The sequence below is a fragment of the Chionomys nivalis genome, chromosome 17 (assembly GCF_950005125.1).
Source record: "Chionomys nivalis chromosome 17, mChiNiv1.1, whole genome shotgun sequence".
In the NCBI taxonomy this organism is placed as follows: domain Eukaryota; kingdom Metazoa; phylum Chordata; class Mammalia; order Rodentia; family Cricetidae; genus Chionomys; species Chionomys nivalis.
The window spans coordinates 39,070,064-39,092,132 of record NC_080102.1 but is presented as its reverse complement, the minus strand read 5'-3'; the positions used below and the strand labels follow the sequence as shown (position 1 = coordinate 39,092,132).

At 49.8% G+C, this 22,069-nt stretch overlaps 1 protein-coding gene across 2 annotated transcripts in view; it reads right to left on the bottom strand.

Annotated features, from left to right (window-relative positions):
- Nucleotides 1–20,337, bottom strand: part of Zc3h7b (zinc finger CCCH-type containing 7B) — a 52,736-nt gene extending 32,399 nt beyond the window's left edge. Inside the window, exons 1-2 of one of the 2 annotated variants that reach the window (XM_057791676.1) lie at nt 20,039–20,337; nt 2,369–2,461 (exon numbers count right to left, since the gene is read on the bottom strand). The gene's annotated coding sequence lies outside the window, so the exon portion shown is untranslated. The remainder of the gene's footprint in view (nt 1–2,368; nt 2,462–20,038) is intronic. The other variant, XM_057791675.1, reaches the window with a different exon arrangement.
- Nucleotides 20,338–22,069: the final 1,732 nt, after the last annotated feature.

Sequence of the window (22,069 nt, the reverse complement as noted above, 5' to 3'; positions counted from 1 at the left end):
AGACCCTTTCAGCTTTGGGAGTGTATTTGGGGCCTGCCACTAGCCCCCCAATGTGGATGTTTGGCATCATTCCATGTAGGTAAACATCATGTTTCTCCACAGTTTAGGCCTCGGGGTCTACATGGATCACTGAGGTCCTCCTGCTGTGTATAAAGGCCTCAGAGCAAGACCAGTCAATAGATTTCAGCTTGGAGAGCAACAAGGCAGAGAGAGCCTGCTGGGGACACCTAGGGGTGCTGGCTAAGGCGGACCCCTGGGTTCTCAAAATGCTTTCAAGAAAGAACGTGCCAAACATGATGACTGACTGCCACTCACCAGGCCCGCAACTGCTCCTCCCCGTCAGTGCCACTACTGCTGAGAGCCACATGAATGCAAAGGGGCGTGCAGTCAGAGACCCAGGTCTGTGGTGGTCTAGGGAAACCGTGGGGAGAAGCCGGGCTGTAACAAAGCTACCCTTTCTGCCCCCAACCTGAGCCCAGACAAAGCGAGGGGTGACACCCTTAATCCTAGCATTTAGGAGGCTGAGGCAGGCACATCTCTGTGAGTCTGAGGCCAGCCTGGTCTACAGAGTGAGTTCTAAGACGGCTAAGACTTCACTGAGAGACACTCCCACCCCAAGTCTAAAAACACAACAAAACAACAAAAAGCATGCGTAAACCCAGACAGAACTGCATTCAGTTCCAGCAATGACTGTTACAATTCCATACTTGGTGCTGTTGGGGACAGGATGGGGCCCTCTCAGGCCACTTGCTGCCCTTGGAGAACTCCTGGGCCAGCGGAAGAGCTGTGGCGCAGCCCTCGAAACAGCCAGGTGTCAGAGGGGGATGGATCCTCGAGGGAGGATGGGGGTGATGCAGGAAGAAGTGACTGGGCTGTGAGTCCCAATAGGAAGTCTGCTAAGAAGGATGCAAATTTGCCCGACACCCCAATATCTGTGTCACCCCAGAACTTGTATAACCATGCTATCAGAAAAGCCTGGGTTCCCTTCTTCTCTAGAGCTGCAGTGTGCGTGGGGCACCCCCATCCCATGACCAGGAGAAAACTCGAGGGGAAATATAGACATCTACTCTATATCATGAACTCCACACTTCCAACTGAGAGGCCTCCTGCCTCCTGCTGGCATTGTCCCATGATTCCTGCTGAGAACAAGACCACGAAAATAATCTATTCATGCCCCACAGACACAGACAGCACACCACTAATCACACAGGGAGCAGCAGACTGCATAGAGGGACAGCTCCCGGACAATAACACTCTGCAAGCCAGACAAAGAAGGGGAAACCAAGCCTGGTGTAGGGGTGCACACCTGCCATCCCAGAACTTGGGAGGGAGAGGCAGGATGATCAGGGGTTTCAAGGCCAGCTCTGGCTTCATAAGGACTTTGAGGCCAGCTGGACTATAAGTGACGTATCTCTCTGTCTCATATCCTCCCCCCACAAAAAACCCCAAAATAACAACAGCGAAACATGCCCTCAAAGGGTTCACTGCCCAGTGAGAAGCCTAACAACAGAGACAGAAGATGACAAACAGGTGCTCACCATCCACACATCCATCTGAACAGCCATCCGGGAATGCAGTGAGCACTTCAGGAGTGTCTTCTGGTGGGGACCGGAAGAGATGGCTCAGCGGTTTAGAACACTTGATGGCGCTAGTGGAAGACCTGTGTTTGATTCCCAGCACCCACATGATGGCTTGCAACCATCAGTAACATCAATTCCTGGGATCTGATACCCTCTTCTGACCTCTGCAGGCACCAGGGATGCCCATGACAGACATACACACATGCAGGCAAACAGTCATACCATCTTTGGGGGAGGTGAGACAGCTCAGGTGGTCAAGGGCACTTGACCCCAAACTTAATGACTTGAATTCAATCTCTGGAACCTGAAGACAAAACAGATGCCCAGACTTGTCCTCTGACCACCAGACATGAACCGTGGTATAATGGCACTTACACACACATATCTGCATATATCACAGACAAACACACACACACACACACACACACACACACACACACACTTCCCCAGCAGAAATATCTTTAATGTTCTTGGGCAAGCAGGATCTAGCCAGGGGCAAAGTTATTAGTGTCTTTTTTAGAGGTAACGCAACACAAGAAGGACATGTGACAAAAAATGAGAATGACAGAAGGTGCATTTTGGAGTCAGAGAAAGCAGCTATAACACCTGAGCAGAAATCTCAGTGACGAGAAGAAATGAGCACTGTGAATAGCGTGTGTGTGTGTGTGTGTGTGTGTGTGTGTGTGCTTGCGCGTGCGCATGCATGGGTGTGTATGCAGGTGTGTGCGCGTAGGTGTGTTCGTGTGTGCCTCTGATGCTAAACAAACAAACAAATACAAAGACCCTACCTTGAGGGTTTGTAGGTACAGCAAGGGCTATCTGTGGCTTCCACTCTAAGGTGCATTTTGAACAAAAAGAGCAGCTCCATGTCAGGCTTTGCTCTATGAAAAAAAGTTGGCATTAAATATCTGAGACTTATTTCATCTCATTACTAGCTAAGCAGACAGGAAGACAATACTCCCTGAGGCTAGGAAGGTTGGCAAGGCCATGTGGTTAAAAAGACCAGAGAGACGGGCAGCAGAGAGCTTCAGTGGTGTGTCAGGAGAGCACCTCCCAACCTACCCTTGAGCCCACACCTACCCTTCCCCCTCCTCAGGGAAGAAAATTCTCGTAGGCAGTTATTATGCACCAAATGTTTGAGTCTCCTCCAAGTTTCTTTAAAAAAAATATTTATTTGTTTATTATGTATACAATATTCTGTCTGTGTGTATGCCTGCAGGCCAGAAGAGGGCACCAGATCTTATTACAGATGGTTGTGAGCCACCATGTGGTTGCCGGGAATTGAACTCAGGACCTTTGGAAGAGCAGGCAATGCTCTTAAACACTAAGCCATCTCTCCAGCCCCTCCTCCAAGTTTCTATGCAGAGCTATTGGCTCCTATTTACATCTGAGGACCAGGCCTATGGGGGAGCGGGAGTGAAATGTCACGAAGGTGGGGACCTAACGGGCAACTTGTCATGGCAGCCTGGGTAGTCTAGCTCAGATTTTGGTAACAGAAGCGGGTACTGCTTTAAAAGATACCTGGACACATAGAGCCAGAGGTAGAGACTGGAGGTGTTTGAACTGCATGCTAGAAAAAGCCTAGGGGTGGAGGCTGCTGACATGCCTCAGTGGGTAAAGGCACTTGCTGCCAACCCCCCCAGGACCCACATGGTGGAAGGAGAAAAATCAACTCCCACAAGTGTGCTGTAGCAGACACACACACACACACACACACACAGAGAGAGAGAGAGAGAGAGAGAGAGAGAGAGAGAGAGAGAGAGAGAGTACAAATAAGTAAATAAACAAACTTAAAAAACCCAGACTGCTGGTACAGGGACTAGAGGCAGAAATACGAATATTAACGGTGATTCAAGCGAGGACTGAAAATGGCAGAGGAGAGCGAAGGCGAAGGGCTCTGCCGTTCTCCTCCAGCACATGGCCACCATCACAGACAGAGGGCTCAGAACATGTCCACATTCACAATGGTTCCGGGCTGGAGAGATGGCTCAGCAGGTAAGAGCACTGGCCGCTCTTCCAGATGATCTGGTTTCAGTTTCCAGTATCCCTGTGGTGGCTCACAACTGTCTCTACGGCCAGCTCCAGGGAATATGTATGATACCTCTTCTGTCTTGCCTGCATTTGTGTGTGCAGTGCCCTCAAAGGCCAGAAGAGGGCGTCGGATTCTGCTGGAACTGGAGTTGTAGACAGTTGTGAACTGCAAATGGATGCTGGGAATCGAATCTGGGTCCCTCCATTGCCAAACCATCTCTCCAGCCCTCAGCCCCATGTTGCTACTGGTGGTTTTGTTTGTTTTGTTTTAGACAAGTTTACCAATCAAAGCCCAGTCTAGGCTCAAACTCACTATATAGTTGAGCCTGGCCTTAAACTCCTGATTTTCCTCCTCTACTTCCCAAGTGCTGGGATTATAGGCATGTGCTGCACACCTGGCATGGAATATATTGCTTTCAAATTTTTATTTGTTACTATTGTATGTGTATGATGTGTGCATGGACGTGTATAAGTGCAAGATGCATGTGCCACAGCTGTTATGCGGAGGTCAGAGGACAACTTTCAGGAGCCAGTTCTCCCTTCCCACCATGGGATTCAGGGATCAAACTCAGATACTCAAGCTTAGCAAGTGCGCTACCCACTGAGCCATCTTGTCGATGAATGTATTATTTTTTAAATAAGCATTATGATAACAAAAAACAACTATCACACACCAAATAAATAGATCCAAAGTCCAATACAACTTAGAACTTATATACAGCTAGCATGGGCCAATTCTAACTGAATCTATTATATTAGTCTTAATAAAATGGATGACAGATGCCAGGAGGTGGTGGCGCATGCCTTTAATCCCAGCACTCGGGAGGCAGAGGCAGCGGATCTCTGTGAGTTCAAGGCCAGCCTGGTCTACAAGAGCTGGTTCCAGGACAGCTAGGGCTGTTACACAGAGAAACCCTGCCTTGAAAAACAAACAAACATAAATAAATAAATAAATAATAAAAAAAGAAAAGAAAAACTTGAAGCAGCCTTACTGCTTGCCCATAAAGGATCCACCTAAGTAATTAAATACAACACATCTACTAAATCTATACCTACAATGACGGCAGTGCCTCCATGTGTAGCTACAGAACAGAAGATCCCAGAATGCTTTGGGTGTTGTGTGTTTACACGCAGGGGAGGAGTTCGAAAGATGCTCCAGCATCTCTCATTTTCTCTAGGGGCTGGAATCTGCTCGACAGCAGGGGGCCAGAACAGTTTCCACAGCAAAGTTTGGATTTTTTTTTTTCCACAGGCAAAATCTGAGTCACAAAACAGAACTAACTTGGGACCAACTCAGTAGGGCAGGTACCAGCTGGGACCAGCAGCCTGAGAACTCCGGTGTTCAAAGTCCTAGGTTCCCATCCTAGTACCAAGATGAGGGAGAGGGGGGAAGAGCTGAGAAAGAAGGAGAGATGAGCATGACACGTCCACATTGGTCCCGGAGGAACTATGCTGGCCTCCTGAACATCTCAACGGTCCTGTGCTGGCCACAGAGTAAATTAATGATAGCAGAAGGAATGGATGGACATCAGCTCATTCAACCCAGTTATTTCCCAGATAAGAATGAGTGGATACTGAATAAATGAAAGAAAACTCAGCCGGGCGGTGGTGGCGCACGCCTTTAATCCCAGCACTCGGGAGGCAGAGGCAGGCGGATCTCTGTGAGTTCGAAACCAGCCTGGTCTACAAGAGCTAGTGCCAGGACAGGCTCCAAAGCTACAGAGAAACCCTGCCTCGAAAAAACAAAAAAAAAAAAAGAAAAAAGAAAAAAAAGAAATGAACACTCACAGAGCACTCGCACCTGCTGGCTGAGTGGTTACCACGTGGCAGGGGAAGTCATCACTTCCTCAAAGCTCCACACGGCTTAGTGGGATAGACACTAGGAACATTCCCCATTTTGCAGAGGACAAGAGGACACTGTGGGTACACAATAGTGAACTGCCTCATCCACAGTGACAGAGTTGACATACGCATGAAATTCCCACCCTGGAAGCGTGGCCCCAGAGCCTACATACATCACCATCGCCTTTGCTGTCAATCAAGCAGACCCTGCTCCAGGCCCCGGCCATCTCCCATCATGCTCAAAGTCTTCCCTGGCTCACAGTAACTCCTGCTTCTGATCCCCTTAGGCACAATACACTATGCCCCGCCCCCAGCCTTGACTGCAGTTACAGCCAGAGTTGATTACACACCTCTCCACCCCCACTCAACTCCCTAACACAGAGACCAGCTCTCACCCTGCCATTCCAATGGGCCATTAGCCAAGTGGCCCCCAGCCCCAGGAACCTCCTTGCTGCTTAGGTAGCAGCTTTTGACTCGCCTCTTCCTGGATCCTTCCTGCTGTCTCTGGTGGTGACTCTTCTTTACCCAGGCCTCAAAATCTACGTTCCTGAGATTCCACGGAAAGGACAGTGCCCCTGCTCCTGTGCTGTCCCCAGATGAGCTCCTGCATTTCATGATCTCATGAGTCATGCTGATGACTCATGAATCCGCCCTTCTGCCAAGCGTGCCCCCTCCTCAGCATGCCAAATTTTCAGCTCTCACCTTCTGGAGAGTGGTACCTGGATGCCCACTGCCCGGGCTGTCTATGACTTCCACCCTTTTCCTAATCTTGAGCCCTCTAACTAGAACCCCACACTCCCCCTACCCAGACAATTCCTATGCATCTTTTAAGACCCATGCCTGGGGCTGGAGAGATGGCTCAGTGGTTAAGAGCACTGGCTGTTCTTCCAGGAGCCGGGTTCAATTCCCAGCACCCACAAGGCAGCTCACAACTGTCTGTAACTCCAGTTTCAGGGGTCCCGACATACGCGCAAGCAAACACAAATGCAATGCACAAGAAATAAAAATAGGGGCTGGAGAGATGGCTCAGCGGTTAAGAGTATTGCTTGCTCTTCCAAAGGTCCTGAGTTCAATTCCCAGCAACCACATAGTGGCTCACAACCATCTGTAATAACGTCTGGTGCTCTCTTCTGACCTGCAGGCATACACACAGATAGAATATTGTATACATAACAAATAAATAAATATTAAAAAAAAAAAAGAAATAAAAATAGTTAAAAAAAGAAAAAGACGCATGCCTGTGGGCTGCAGAGATAACGTAGCAGATAAGAGCACGGGCAGCTCTTCCAACGGACAAGGGTTCAATTCCCAGCACATACACAGCGGCTCGTAATTACCTGTAATTCCAGTTCCAGGTGACCCAACCTCAGGGCACAGCACAGGAGTGCACAGAATTACACACAGGAAAAACTCTCATACACATAAAATTAGATTAAAATGCAAAGACTTACTTCTATGTCCACCACGCCGTCTCGGATGCCCTTCTCAGCTGCACTGGGCCTCCTCCCACTGAACACATTCCAAACTGAACTTAGCCTCTCCTCCCCTCACCTCTCTGCCTTCTCCATCCTCGCCCTCTGCCCTAGCCAGAGCTCTGACCGTCATCTGGTCTCAGCTCCCAGTTCCTGCCACCTTTAGCCTGACTCCGCAGCTTCTCTCTCTACAACCACAGGCCGCCATCACCTTTCACCAACAACCTCCAGTGAGACCCCTCCAATGTGCTCCCATTCCGGGGGCCTAGGGACATCTGATTAATACATATGCCAATGTCATTCTCCTTCTCAAAACATGTGGTGTACACACTAACAAACACATACTAAAAAACAAAACAAAAAAAACAGTAGAACCTGAATAAACTGTCTAGTCTAGTAATGTTCCAGTGCCAAGTCTCTGGTTTTAATACTATACATCAGCTACACAAGATGCCACTGTTAGGGGAAGCTGAGTGAAGGGGATTCTTTGTACAGTTTTTGCAACTTCTTGTGAATGAGGAGTTAAAGCTGGGCGGTGGTGGCGCACGCCTTTAACCCTAGCACTTGGGAGGCAGAGGCAGGCGGATCTCTGTGAGTTTGAGGTCAGCCTGGTCTACAGAGTGAGTTCCAGGACAGCCAGGACTACACGAAGAAACCCTGTCTTGAAAAACAACAACAACAACAACAACAAAAAGTTCAAATAAACAAGACTCCTGTGACACCAGCACCGAAAGGACAAAGCCCACATTCTTTAGCTGGTGTCCGGCAAGGCCTGGAATGGTAGAGCATCGGGCTGTCTCCCCGGCAGGGGGCGTCCTCCATACCACGGTGTGTCCTCCACTAGGAAGCTTTTCTCCCAACCCCACCCAAGCTCATCAGAACCACTGTGCTGTCCCTGAGTCCCAGCTATGAGCTCCCGTAGGCATCTGATTCATCTCTGAGCAGCCCAGAGAAACAGTGCTTAGGAACCCATCAGGAACCAGCGGTAGTGGCGCACGCCTTTCATCCTAGCACTGGGGAGGCAGTGGCAGTCAGATCTCTGTGAGTTCGAGGCCAGCTTGGTCTACAGAGGTAGTTCCAGGACAGTCAGGGCTACACAAAGAAACCCCTGCTTGAAAAACAAAACCACAAGGGAACCCCTCAGGAGGAGCCCAAGGAACCTGAGGACAACAGGAGGCTTCCTCCTACCACAGAAAGCCTGAAACCTCACCTTAGCCTTTAAGGTACTCTGTAAAAAGGAACAGTTATATCCCCATGAGGAATGAGAGGCACAGGGCGGAGCCTGCCCAAGTCGCACTGTGAGAAATGATAAGCGCTGGGACTTGCACCCTGGCAGTTGGCTCTGGGGCCCCATCCTATCTATCACTTTCGCCACGGCACGGCTCTCCCTACACTGTCTTCACTCTGTCCTCGTGTACACGTGGCCTCAGGTTCCACTACAGAGCAGCAGACCCCAGAAGGCAGGGGGGCTACATACCGTGTACTCACCACCCCAGCTCCCGTCTCTCTTCCTCAGTCAGAGCAGGAAGGTTTCACCGCGCCATCCTCAGCCCTACAGGCCACATCCTGGGTCTGCCCTTCTCTCTCTCCCACAGCCCTCACAAGCATGTCTGCCCACTCCTGGACTCCTGCTTCGTGGCCGCCAGGGAGGGTCATACTTAATTTCCACAGATCACCTGAACATGTTACCTGTGGCAGGGCTGTAAGGGTAGACGAGAAAACCCCCTCCCTAGAGCTAGCATTCCCTCCAACAGCGCTGTAGTCTTGCCCTTGAGTTACTCAGAACGGCTGCATTCTTATGGCATTTCGGTGGCCGCAGATAATGAAGCGTTCTGCTTCTCACACCTTCGAAATTACAGTAGCCGCATTAGACACACTGGTAAATCTTGTTGAATGAACTAATAAAGAGCTCTAGGGCTGGGAAGACAGCTCGGTCAGTAAAGTGCTTGCCTTACCTGCACAAGGACCCGGACCCGAGCTCGATCCCCGGAACTATGCAAAAAGAGAAGTTGGACATACGGGCAGACGCTTATAATCCCAATGATGGGGAAGTGGAGACAGGCAGGTTCCTGGGATTCCCTGGCCAGCCAGCCTAGCCTGCTCGCTGAGCTCCGGGGTAATGAGAGAGACCCTATCTCAAAAGCCAGTGTGGAGATAGAGCTCAGCAGAGAAGAGCACTTGCCACTCCGGCAGAGGGTCCAGGCTCAGCCCTGCACCCACATGGCAGCTCACAACGATCTGGAACTCCCTTTCTGGGGGAATCTGATATCCTTTTCTGGCCTCTGCAGTCACCAGGCACACACATGGGACATACACTCACATACATGCAGGCAAACATGCATACACATAAAATAAAAACAAATCTTGAAAAAAATAGAAAAGCCGGGCGGTGGTGGCGCACACCTTTAATTCCAGCACTTGGGAGGCAGAGGCAGGCGGATCTCTGTGAGTTCGAGACCAGCCTGGTCTACAAGAGATAGTTCCAGGACAGGCTCCAAAACCACAGAGAAACCCTGTCTCGAAAAACCAAAGGAAAAAAAAAAAAGAAAAAGAAAAGTAGACAGCTCCTGAGGAATGTTACCCGAGGCTGTCCCCGGCCTCCACACACACACACACACACACACACACACACACACACACACACACAATTTATCAGTAGAACAGAGCTACTTTCCCTTGCAATCCTGTAGATTTTACTTGATGCATTTAAATACTGAGATCTGAGAAGGACCTTAAATGAAGGACTTGATCCTAAAGAATCACGTGTGTCCATAATCATCTCAAAAGCAGGATTTATCATCCCGTGTTCACCGAACAGTAAGGCTCAGACTGGATGGGGGCTGGCCCAAGGCCACACAATTGCTGAGGAAAGCCAAGCTGCTGGCACCGCCCCAGGCTCCACCAGGAAAGTAGGTTAAGAAAGGAATGCGACAAAGTAGCCACAGGCTGCAGCAGCCTACAGTTTGCTTTCTTTGAAATTGGCCATTTTTTTTTTTTTTTTGAGACAGGGTCTCTATGTAGTTCACTATGTAGATCAGGCTAGCCTCAAACTCATGGGGATCCACCGCCCAAGCGCTGGGATTAAGGGAGCGTGCTGCGTGCCTGTTTAAGATTTATTTTTGTGATTTCTAGCTACCATAGCTGTGTGTCAGCACGTGGGTGTGTGCAAGTGAGGTCAGCTGCCTGGGGTGGCTGGAGGCAGCAGATCCCCTGAAGCTGCTGTTACAGATCGTTTGGAGCCACCAGATTGACCTGGCTGCTAGGAACCAAACTTGGGTACTCTAGAAAAATCAGCAAGTGCTCTTGACCACAGAGTCGGCTCTCCAGCCTCTGACAATTTTCGATAAAGCCATAATTAAGCTTAAAAAGGAAGTGAAGGAAGAGGAGAGTAGCAGAAGGTCACCCTTGGGAATTGTAAGCAAGCATAAGGAGCAAAATAAACAGACGTCACCACTCGGAGGACACAGTCCAACACCACCTCCGGTGTCTTCTCATGCCCTGAGCGGTGGTTACTGCTCCTGCTGGGGTGGGGGTGGGGGATTCCTGTGCATTGGAGTGCATCGCCTACTCTGGTGCCCAGTGACAAGAGGAAGGCAGGCTCTGGTGGTGGCCATCAGCCCTGGGAGCAACTCCCATCACCGTCTCATACTGCTTTCTGAGACCTCTCTGAGCTTCAGTTTTGCTATCTGCAAGACGGAGCTGGCCGTACCCACCTGGCAAGACTAGCGTGTCCTTCCCTGAGCAGGTCAGACCGTATTTTCTACTTCGCTGAGTGCCTCAGTCCACACTGATTTTGCAGTTTTTGTCTGGGCCACGCCTTTCTGGTAAGTTTTTGTCTGTGGCCAACTCGGCTGTTTTTATGCGACACATAAACATGGCTGTCTCCAGTTCTGGGGACACAGTTAACAAACCCCTGCCCTCATAGCTTGTTTTTAAAGTTTTATTTTACTTTATGTGTATGAAACTTTACATGTATACATGTATGTGCACCACATGCGTGTCTGTTGGGTCACCTGGATGGCTGTGAGCCACCATGTGGGTCATGGGAATCCAGCCCAGGTCCTCTTAACCACTGAGACATCTCTCCAGCACCCCAGCCCTCACAGATCTTGATCATGGGTGAGCAGGCACAAAAAAAGGTCACATGTTGGTCTGGGAAGATAGCTCAGCACATAAAAGAGACAAGGACCAGAGCTTGATTTCCAGAACCCACATTAAAAGGCCATAGCCTTTAGGTGGTGCACATATTTAATCCCCACACTTGGGAGGCAGAGGCAGGTGGATCTCTTTGAGTTCAAGGCCTGCCTGGTCTACAGAGGGAGTTCCAGGACAGCCAGGGATATATGGAGACACCCATTCTCAGGGAAAAAAGGAAAAAGAAGGAAGGAAGGAAGGAAGGAAGGAAGGAAGGAAGGAAGGAAGGAAGGAAGAAAGAAAGGTTGGTCACAGGCTCTGAAGAGCCCAGCAGTTACGAAACCCTGCTGATCTTGTAGAGAACCAAGTTCAATTCCCAGCACCACATACATGGTGGCTCACAGCAGTCTGTAACTACAGTCCCAGGGGTCTGATGCATGCACGTGACGATGCACTTACATACATGTAAGCAAAACATTCATACACATAAAATAAATTTAAAAAAAAAGCCAGGCACAGCGATGAATGCTTATAATCCCGGTGCTGGGCAGGCAGACACTGGGTTCCTGGGATTCGCTGGCCAGCCACTCTGGCCTCCTAAGGGGGCTCCAGGCCAACGATAGATCTGTCTCAACAGAAGAATGGCTCCTGAGGAGTAACACATGTACAAGCACACATATGTACACACATCTGCAAACACATGAACACACATGCTCACATGATAGGTCAGAGTTAAACATACAAGACAAGGACGGCAGCAATAGGTGTGAGGCACAAACAGGAGATGTTTCGTGGTGGTGGAGCAGCAGTAAGTGAAGGCCCCTTCAGAAGATGTGGCATCTGAGCCACGGGGGAGAGGACAAGTGTGCACCCAGCAGAAGGCGAAGACCTGAGATGGGAACAAGCTGAGCAGGTTCAAAGAAAACACAGGTCAAGGGGAAAATGAGGTACGGGGGCAGGCTGAGGCTTGAACAGAGAGCTAAGAACACCCACTGGAGAAACAGGCCTCGGTTGTGCCTACATCCAGAAAATTCTAGGTTTCCAGCAGGAATGACAGGGTCATTCAAATCTCAAGAAGCTCCCTCCGGCTGTTGCATGAAAGACAGACGAGAAGAATGTCAGAACATAAGGAGGCTTACATACAATAGTCCAGGCTACATGGAGGCAGAGAAGGGAGGAGAGTCAGAAACATTCCGGAGCTTTCAAAACCCATCGCTGAACCTTCACACCAAACACAGGCCAAATGCTAACAAACCAAAGAAAAGGAGACAGAGGGGCTGGAGAGATGGCTCAGAGGTTAAGAGCACTGCCTGCTCTTCCAGAGGACCAGGGTTCAATTCCCAGCAACCACATGGCAGCTCACAACTGTCTGTAACTCCAGTTTCAGGGGACACAACATCCATGGCAAAACACCAATTAAAAAAAGAGACAGAGGCCAAGAATGGTGACATACTGTGTTCACGGTGACATACCTACTGTGTGTGCTGCCAGCATGCCCATTGCGAGAACAGGGGATGAAAGGTAAGACCCTGAATGTTCCGCCCTGCTCTGTGCCCTCCACCTGGGGCGGGGCAGGGCGTTGTGGGGTGGACCAAGAGAACAGCTGCTCCAGAGCAGCTTCTGAAAACCCCAGCAGGGTTGGTCACCGCCTGGACTGTCACTGCAGCTCACAGGCAGGGAATGGTTCCTGACTGACACTGGTACTTCAGAAACTCAAGCTGACAGGAGGATGCATCTATTGACCTCAGAGAACCAGGTACCCCGATCCCTTTCAGAGCCACAGTTTAGGCACAAGAGCCTCAGAAGGTGGAGGAAGAGTAACCTGGTGTACAACCTTTTGAAGGGCGTCCGTGAAATTATTGACTGTGGCACAAGCATGATACCGTCAGTAGCATCAGACTCTGTTGAAAATAAATTAATAATTGACTAAATAAATGTTGGTGATAGAAAAAATTAGGAATTCCAGTCTAACCTTAGCTACACAGTGAGTTTGAGACCTGCCTGGTTTAGAAAACACTTTGGGTTCTGGAGTCTACAGGCTTGCCTCTGACTCCCACTCTAGAGCTATAGGTTGTGGAGGACTCAGATCCCTCACTGCAAAATGAGCTGGCAGTAACAGCTGCTGTGCTTCGGGGAGTGGCAAGTGGAAGGGCAGAGAAGTGCCAGGCACCGCGCACATCTGTAGCAGCGGCTACCCTTGTTTCCATCTCAGCTTCCGAGACAAGGCTGGGGGACTGTTCCTGAAGAAGTCACTTAGGTGGTTCTGAAGAGCAGATGGGTTTGGAAGACAGAGATGCTGTATTCGATCCCCAGGGCGCCCGCAGCTTGGTAGGGCAGCAGAGCTAACAGACACCTGCAGAAGCCATCACAGGAAGCATCGCGATGCCTGCACAGGAAGACTCACCAGGGAGATACATAAGGTGGGAAGGAGTTGTGTGGCTGGTGCTGACAGAGGAGGGAAGATGAGCCTCTTTGTTATGGGCCATTAAATACTGTGGTGAAGGGAGCTGGCTTCTGTGCTGGCTCCCGGAGCTGACATAGTAGCCTCCAGCTGCAAGCTGCAGCCAGCCTTCCTCAGCGGACACCCCCGCCCCGTAGTCTCAGGCCTGCACTGCTGGCCCCACCAGCTTCTTCCTCACCCTTTCTGTTCCCTTACTGGAGTCAGGCTGGGCTTCGTTTGCAGCATGCCCCCACCCCACTCTACCCCCCTTTTTTCTAACAGAGTCATCTAAACTATAACTGACCTCTCTTCTCTGAGTAAGATGGGGATAATCATGGTGCATAACTATACAATGATGGGGGGTTGGCCACAGGGGAATTACTGGGTGGGATTGCTAAATTAGTACAAGGTTTTAAAGTCCCTCTAGATCCATTTTTTTTTTTTTTTAAGTTTTTTCGAGGCAGGGTTTCTCTCTAGCTTTGGAGCCTGTCCGGGAACTAGCTCCTGTAGACCAGGCTGGCCTCGAACTCACAGGGATCTGCCTGCCTCTGCCTCCCGAGTGCTGGGATTAAAGGCGTGCGCCACTACCGCCCGGCCCAGCATGACCTTTAATCCTAGTATTAAACTACAAGAGCTAGTTCCAGGACAGGCTCCAAAGCTACAGAGAAACCCTGTCTCGAAAAACCAAAAAACAAAACAAAACAAACAAACAAACAAAAAACCAAAGGTCATGCTGATACCTTTTCTCTCTTTTTTATAGTTTTATTTTAAATTGTGCATATATGTGTCTGTCTGTGTGGGGGTATGTGCCCATGGATCTCCCGGAACTCGAGTTACATGCCATTGGAGGGGTGGGACTCAAACTTTGGTCCTCTAGAAGGGCAGTAAACACTCTAACAAGTGAGCCATCTCGCCAGCCCTGACCTAGCGTCTTTCATTGACCTCTCTTGGATTACTGTCAAACACCATCAAACCTCAGGACTCATCACAACATGCTGGTGCATGCCTGCAATCCCAGCACTTGAGAGGCAGGGGCAGAAGGTCAATACAAGACTGACATCAACTAGATCTCTAGAGCCAGTTCCAGAGCGATGCAGTGAGACCCTGTCTCCAAATTCACAAAAGAATAAGGGCAATCACAATAAAATCGATTTAAAAGTTTAGAAGAAAAGAAAACAAACAACCTCAGGGCTCATTTCCAGAAAGGGAAACTCGAGTGCAGAGACTCAAAGGGCCAACAGCAACAGCGCAGGATTTCAGCTGGAACTTACGGCTGCCCCTGCCCGGTGACCTGGTGACTTACTCCTCAGGCTTCATCCGTCCCTTTTTCTGCCCATTGCTGCCTCTGCTCGGAATGGCCTCTCTCCGGCCTCTCTTCTCCGATCTTTCAAGCATTCTTCTAGGAAGACCTTCCACCCCAGGCGCAATAAGCCTGCCTCCTCCACACTGGGGCATAATTCAATTTGACTGCATAATGGCTGCATATGTCCTCCTGGCACGTCCACAGAGCTGGAGGCAGGAGCTGAAGCAGAGCCAGTTCCTGTCCACAGAGAGCGCAGGCTAATGGTCCTATCTGTCTTGTGCCCGAGCTCCAGGGTGGTAAGCCCCCATGGAATGGAACTACTCAGATTTCCACCCTCAGGACTCTGCTTCCTCTACAGCCCTGCTGCCTTTTCTGCGCGGTATGTGAACTCAAATACTTCATTAAACTCCGGCCTTGAGGAGCCTGCTAACCTTTCCTGGTGAGCCCTTATGGCTGTGGCATTTGCCAGCTCCTGCTTCCCCGGCCTTTACTCTCACCTCCGTGGCGGTGGAGAGGAAGGCGGCAACAGTGGGCGGGAGCTCACCCAAGGCCACAAAGGCTTGGGTTCAAATACAGTGCGGTAGCTTTGGGGTGAGCACACAAATCCTGAGTCGCCCCAACTTCTTCAGTAAAATGCAAACACAAGTACCAACCCTCCGTGAACTACAAGTAGATAAAATTAAGTTTAAAAAAAATTAATGTTTAAAAAAAGCCGGCCGTGGTGGCACACGGCTTTAATCCCAGCACTTGGGAGGAGGATCTCTGAGTTCCAGCCTGGTCTAGGATTTCCAGAACAACAAGGGCTACCCAGAGAAGCCCTGTCTCCAAAATCAAACAAACAAACAAACAAAAAGTTGAAGAAATTTTAAAAAGATACACTACATCAGCCTCCCAGCACAGAAATAATAGATGTTAGCCCAAGATCTCCTTCCTTGTCCTCCTCCACTGTGGCCGAGCATCACCTCTTTCACCCGAGCTCTCTCCTCCTCCAGGAAGCCTTCCGGTGCATTTCCAGGTTGCTGCCTTGTCTTCTCCCGGTGTGCTGACACCAGAGTCCTTTCCTTTCTTTCTAAGTTCTCAAGTTTCTTCTTTTTTGTTTTGTTTGTTTATCATGAAAAGGTTTCTCTGTGTAGCCCTGGCTGTCCCAGAATTGTTCTGGAACTGGCACTGTAGACCAGGCTATCCTTAAACTCACAAGAATCTGCCCCCCACTGCCTCCCAAGTGCTGGGATTAAAGGTGTGTGTCACCACCACCCGGTTCAGTTTCATTCTTAAAAGACTTATTTTGTACCAGGCCATGGCGCACGCTTTTAATCCCAACACTCGGGAGGCAGAGACAGGCAGATCTCTGTGAGTTTGGGGCCAGCCTGGTCTACAGAGTGAGTTCCATGACATCCAGGACTGTTACACAAAGAGACCCTGACTCGAAAAACAAACAAACAAATAAAGACTTATCGTGTGTGTACACGGATGCACACAGGACGCCCACACCTGTGAGCAAGCACAGACTCCAGAAGAGAGTGCCAAGTGCCCCCCCCCCCTCACTCTCCACCATTGCCTTTGAGGCAGGGCCTCTCCCTGGATCTGGCACTCATATATTCTAGGCTCTTAACCACTTTCCAGCCCATTTTCTTAATGAATTTACTTTTCCATTTCCAGCCAGACTACAAGGTGCTCAATCCCTGACCTGCCTCACAGTAGCTTAACCAGAGGGGCTTTTGTTCCCTCGTTAGGTTGCACAGGACTCTGGGAAAGGACGACTATCCGGAGGCAGAGAACTCCCCAGGAGTCCGGACTCTACTCTAAACCTCTACCAAGTCATCCAGTTCTCCGGGCCTCCGATCCCCCATCTGGAAAAGATGTATTGAAATGTCCACCCCGTGACAGGCAAGACAGTTCGGTGGGTAAAGAGGTGCTTGCCACCAATTCTGACAGCCTGAGTCTGACACCTAGGAGTCCCACAAGCGGTCTTCAGATTGCCACACACACACCACGATACACGCACGCCCCCTCCCGGTAAGTAAATAAGCAGGGATGACATTTTCATTTTTAAATTTTATGTGTATGGGTGTTTTTGCTTGCATATATATTTGGGTACCATGTGTGTGCCTTCAGAGGCCAGAAGAGGGTTTAGATGCCCTGAAACTGGAGGTAAGGACTGTTGTGAGTCACCATGTGAGTGCTGGGAATCGAACTTCGGTATTCTGGAAGAGCAACAGTGTTCTTAATCGCTGAGCCATCTCCCCAGACTGATATATATATATATATATATATATATATATATATATATATATGTAAAGAAAATCTGCTGTAATTGCTAGGAAGGACAGATGAGCCCACATATGTGAAAGGCCTTTTGTTATGAACTAAATAAAAAGCACTGAACATATTTTTCCTTTTTTTCTCCTTTTTTTTTTTTTTTTTTTTTTGGGTTTTTTGAGACAGGGTTTCTCTGCGTTACAGCCCTGGCTGTCCTGGAACTCCTTTTGTGGACCAGGCTAACCTCAAATGCACAGATCCACCTGCCTCTGCCTCCCGAGTGCTGGGATTAAAGGCATGTGCTACCATGCCCAGCTTATTTTGTTTTGTTTTTTAGACAGTTCCTCTGTGTAGCCCTGGCTGTCCTGGAACTTGCTCTATAGACCAGGCTGGTCTTAAACTCAGAGATCTATCTGACTGCCTCTGCCTCTCAAATGCTGGGATTAAAGGCGTGCAAGATTTTTTTATTTTTTATTTTTTTTCGAGACAGGGTTTCTCTGTAACTTTGGAGCCTGTCCTGGAACTAGCTCTTGTAGACCAGGCTGGCCTCGAACTCACAGAGATCCACCTGCCTCTGCCTCCCGAGTGTTGGGATTAAAAGCGTGCGCCACCACCGCCCAGCTAAGATTTTATTTTTTAACTATGTGTTTGTATATGTGGGTGTGGACACGTGAATGGAAGTGTAGGTGGAGGCAGAAGAGGATGTCAGACCCTTCAGCTGGAGTCACAGACTGTTATCAGCTGCATGATATAGATGCTGGGAACTCAACTGAGGTCCTCTGCAACAGCATTTAACCACTGAGTCACCTCAACAGCCACTACCACCCCTCTTTTGCTAAAGACAAGGGCTCCAGTTGGGCGTGGCTGGCAGATCTCCGAATTCAAGGCCAGCCTGGTCTACAAAGCGAGTTCCAGAACATCCAGGGCTACAAAGAGAAACCCTGAACCAAATGAGAGAGAGAAGGTCTCGGTGTGTAGCCCAACCTGTCCCGTAAGTCACAGTTCTCTTGCCTCTAACTCCTGAGTGCTGGGAGGTTTGTATCAGAAACCCTGGTGCTTGTGTGCACACACACATGCACATACACACAGACATACACGTACCAAATGCTATAAACAGACTATTATTTATAGAGTCTCGAACCCACTGACAATTGCACTGTCAAACCTAAGAATTAAGAATCGGGCTCATCCCACTGAACTCCACCTCCAAAAAGATTCAACAAGCCACATTCTAAACTACTATACCCAGATTAGGTTAAAGCTCACAGTAACCATTAAACAGTCATTATGGCAACCTAGGAAATACAAAGCCCCTCTCTCATCCTCAGATCTCCGCCCTCCTGAAAGTGGAGATTCAGGGTCAGATAACCAGTTACGAATCCTAGCTGGAAATTTCCAGCAAGATACCCAAGATATTCTAAGCCCTCAGTTCCTCAAAAGGAAAAGAAGGATGGAAAAATGTCTACCGGGCATAAGTTCCATGAGGGGCAGATGAGCCCACGTATGTCCAGCTCAGGACACATACACAAGACACACACTATCTAGAACCTGTTTCACCCAGTTTGGGCCTGGCAGCATTTCTAGCTTGCAGCAGACTTCTATGGAAGAAAGAAGTCTGAAGATACGAGGGAGGGTACGGTTGAAGCTGTGCTCGGGTAAGTCTTGGTAGTAGAAGGAAAGAATCTGCTGGAATTTCATGTCCAACACAGTTGCTAAATGTACTATAATTATCGCATTTGTGTAAAAACTCAAGGATCTGCATTCTGCTATTTTCATCAAATTGGATGAACTGCAGACACTAGAGAAAATGGCAAGAAGTTGGGGGTTCTGATTCTTGTGCCCGAGCACCGATGTCTTGGCTAACAACCGAAAACCGACACCCCCCCCCATCACTTTGCTGTGGGCCCCCAGCATCCCGGACTCTTCAGCTCCCAACCTTCCCCATTAATGTCTTGTTGGCACCTCAGCCATCCTGTTCTGTCAAGAGCGAACTCTTTTCTACCGGATTCCCACTCTTGGGGCATGGGGGGTGGGGCTTTGTCTCTGCAAAGGACCCCCCCACACACACACACACACAACCCAGGCACTTTACAAATACCAGAACCCAAGGGTTTCTAAGCGGGAAAGAAAAACAGTTATGAGTGGCAGAGGGGACCTTCTGCCCGCTGAGGGTAGTGTGTGTGGGGGGGAGGGGTCGGCTCTGCTTCCAGACCTGCAAAGGCGCCCCTCAGTTGCCAGAGTACCAGCACCCAGCAGTCCCCGTAAATTCCCTGCCTGGTTACTGCCCACCCGGGAGGCCTGAGGCCAGTGATGGATGCCACGACCGGAAATGCCCTCCTGCTCAGCCGACCCAGACCGCGCCCCCCCTTTCCTGCCGCCCCCTCCCCCAGGGCTAGGCCCACAGGCCCCGGATCCCCGGACTCGCGTGGCCGCTGTAACCGACTGGGGCGACCCATCAGCCGGCCATTGTCCTTGGCCCTCGCCGCGGCCCCTCCACATCTAGGCACTGCGAATACAAAAGAAACGGGGGACCCCACTACCAAGCTCGGACCACCCCCTTTCGGTGGCATCCGCAAAGCATCCGTGCACCCCTAAAGCTCCATACCCAGGGGAGACTGCTACCCACCACCACCACGGAAGATAATCCCAAGACATCCCCTGGGGGCTGCAGTGGAGACTCAATCTCCCAGGCGGCAGGTGCCCGGCCACACAATAACTTTGAAACTTTGGGGCAGGGGTACAGGGATCTGCACAGGGATCCCCAAAAATAGTTCATGGTAATGGGGTGCTACTGCTTTATTCTTGCAAAGCCGCCTTTCCAGGTGGCTGGGCCCCGACTTCCCGCGCCTCCTCCGCGCGCGGCCCTGCCCGGCCCTGCCCGGACGCCCCAACCTCGCGCGCCCCAACCTTGCGCGCCACCGGCGACGCGGTGGCTCGGCCTCTGCCCCACGGGGCTCCACCGCGCCAAAGCACTCACCTCGGCCGGGCTGCGCTCCCCGCGGGCCTGCGCCGAGCCCGATAAATGGTATGCTATGACTAGAGGTATGATTACGTTATTATTATTAGTAATAATAAGAGTAAATGCTATTTAATTACGGGCGGCCGCATCCTGCTCCCGGCGCCGCCGCCCGGGCAGCTCGGTCCATGTGGCTCCGGAGCGCTTTACTTTCATTTCCAGCCCCCTTGGCCGGCCGCTCGCGGCAGCACCCGCTGGAGGCTCCGTCTCCCTGCAGCTCTCCCTCCTCGGGTCCTAGAGAGCGCAGCTCCTCCTCGCCTAGTCGCGCCCGGGGTGGGCGGCGCGGGCTGCGCACCTTGGGGGGAAGGGGTGGAGAGTCGGGAAGCCCCCCTTCCCAATGGACGGTTCATGCCTGGAATTCACCTTGATTTTCTTTTAAAAGTGCCCTTCCTTGTCCGGGCTTTTCTTCTGACAGTTCTGCATTTCTGGGAGGATGCTGGACCAACCCAGCGCCTCTGTTATCCAATACCCCCCCACCATCCGAGCTAAAAGCCACACTTGACTTTCCAGGTGCTTCTCCAAGCCCCTGGTGGGTTTGTGCCCTTTTCGTTGATAATCAGAACTCAGTCGGTCTCATTTGGCTGAGGTTTCATGTATGGAAAGTTAAAGAAAAAAAAAATTAAGAGCACTTGTTTAAGAAAGCCAGACTGATTTTATTCAAGGAAGGGCCATCATGGTGGGTTTAAGGACCACTGCAGTGGATGCAGAGACGTAGGGCTCATCTCAGAATTCAGCATGAACAATTAGGAATTCCTAAGAGCAAGGCAGGGTCAGCGGACAGAAAACTAAGAAGGATAAGATGTGATTACGACTAGCCCTACCTAACAGGATTCCTTTTAAATATTTTTAAATTCAAATCTTGGATTTTTTTTGTTTGTTTTAAAATGTTTTTAATTTTGTGTGTATGCGTGTTTTGCTGTAGGTATGTGTATGTATCATGCGTGTCCCTGGTGCTTGGCAGAGGCCAGAAGAGGGCGTTGGATCTCCTGAGACTGGAGTTAGAGAGGTTGTGAGCCAGTGTGTAGGTGCCAGGAATATAAGTTGGGCCCTCTGGAAGAGCAGCCAGAGCTCACAGCTGCGGAGTTGTCTTTTCTTGGAGATAGGTCAGGTACCGGAACATCACCTTGAGGACTGGTAGAGGATGAGGATGAGTGCTCATGGTATTCAGAGATGGATTCTAGTTAAACCCCTGTTCTAGTTTAGCAGGATTCTTGCTAAAATGTGGACAACTGGGCCAGGCAGGGTAGTACAGGCCTTCGATTCCAGCACCGAGGAAGCAAAGGCAGGCCAGATCTCTGTGAGGTTGAGGCCAGTCTGGTCTAAATAGCAAATTCCAGGATAGTCAGGACTACATAGAGAGATGCTATCTCAAAAAATAATGATAATAATTTCTTTAGAAAAAATCTAAAAAGTAAAACAAAATTCAGACGATTCAGAGATAAATACAGAAGCCCAGAAGTCCAGACCCAGTTGAAAAGTTCAGGGGAGCCTAAGTAGAATTCTATCATAAAAGGTCTCTTTGTTGGGTGGGGATCTCTCTAGAAGCGACTTAAGGTGACTAAGAGGACCGAGGTAAAAGAGAGGTTAGCCAAACAGATCTTCTGTAAGTATATGAGGTCCTGCCTTAGAACTGGTAACAGGCAGGCTGGACTTGAATCCAGATCTTTTGATTCCAAACCATGTTTCTTCTACACTGTAAGTAGCTGCCCTCTTGATTGCTAAAGGACCCACCCCCAGTCAGCTGCCTCCCTTTCCTCCTCTGCATCTTATGCACATGCGTGTGTATGTATATTTAATTTATTGCAGATCAGCTGTGAGCCTGGCAGACTTCATCTTTACAAATGTTATCTCTTCGACAAACACTTGTGCCAGACATACCCTTGGGAACTATAGCTTTTTTTTTTTTTTTTGAGGGAGACAAATTTTAAACATTGAAATATACTATGGCATGTGCCCAAGAGGGACAAGAACCTAGGGCTGTGTTTTCTTATT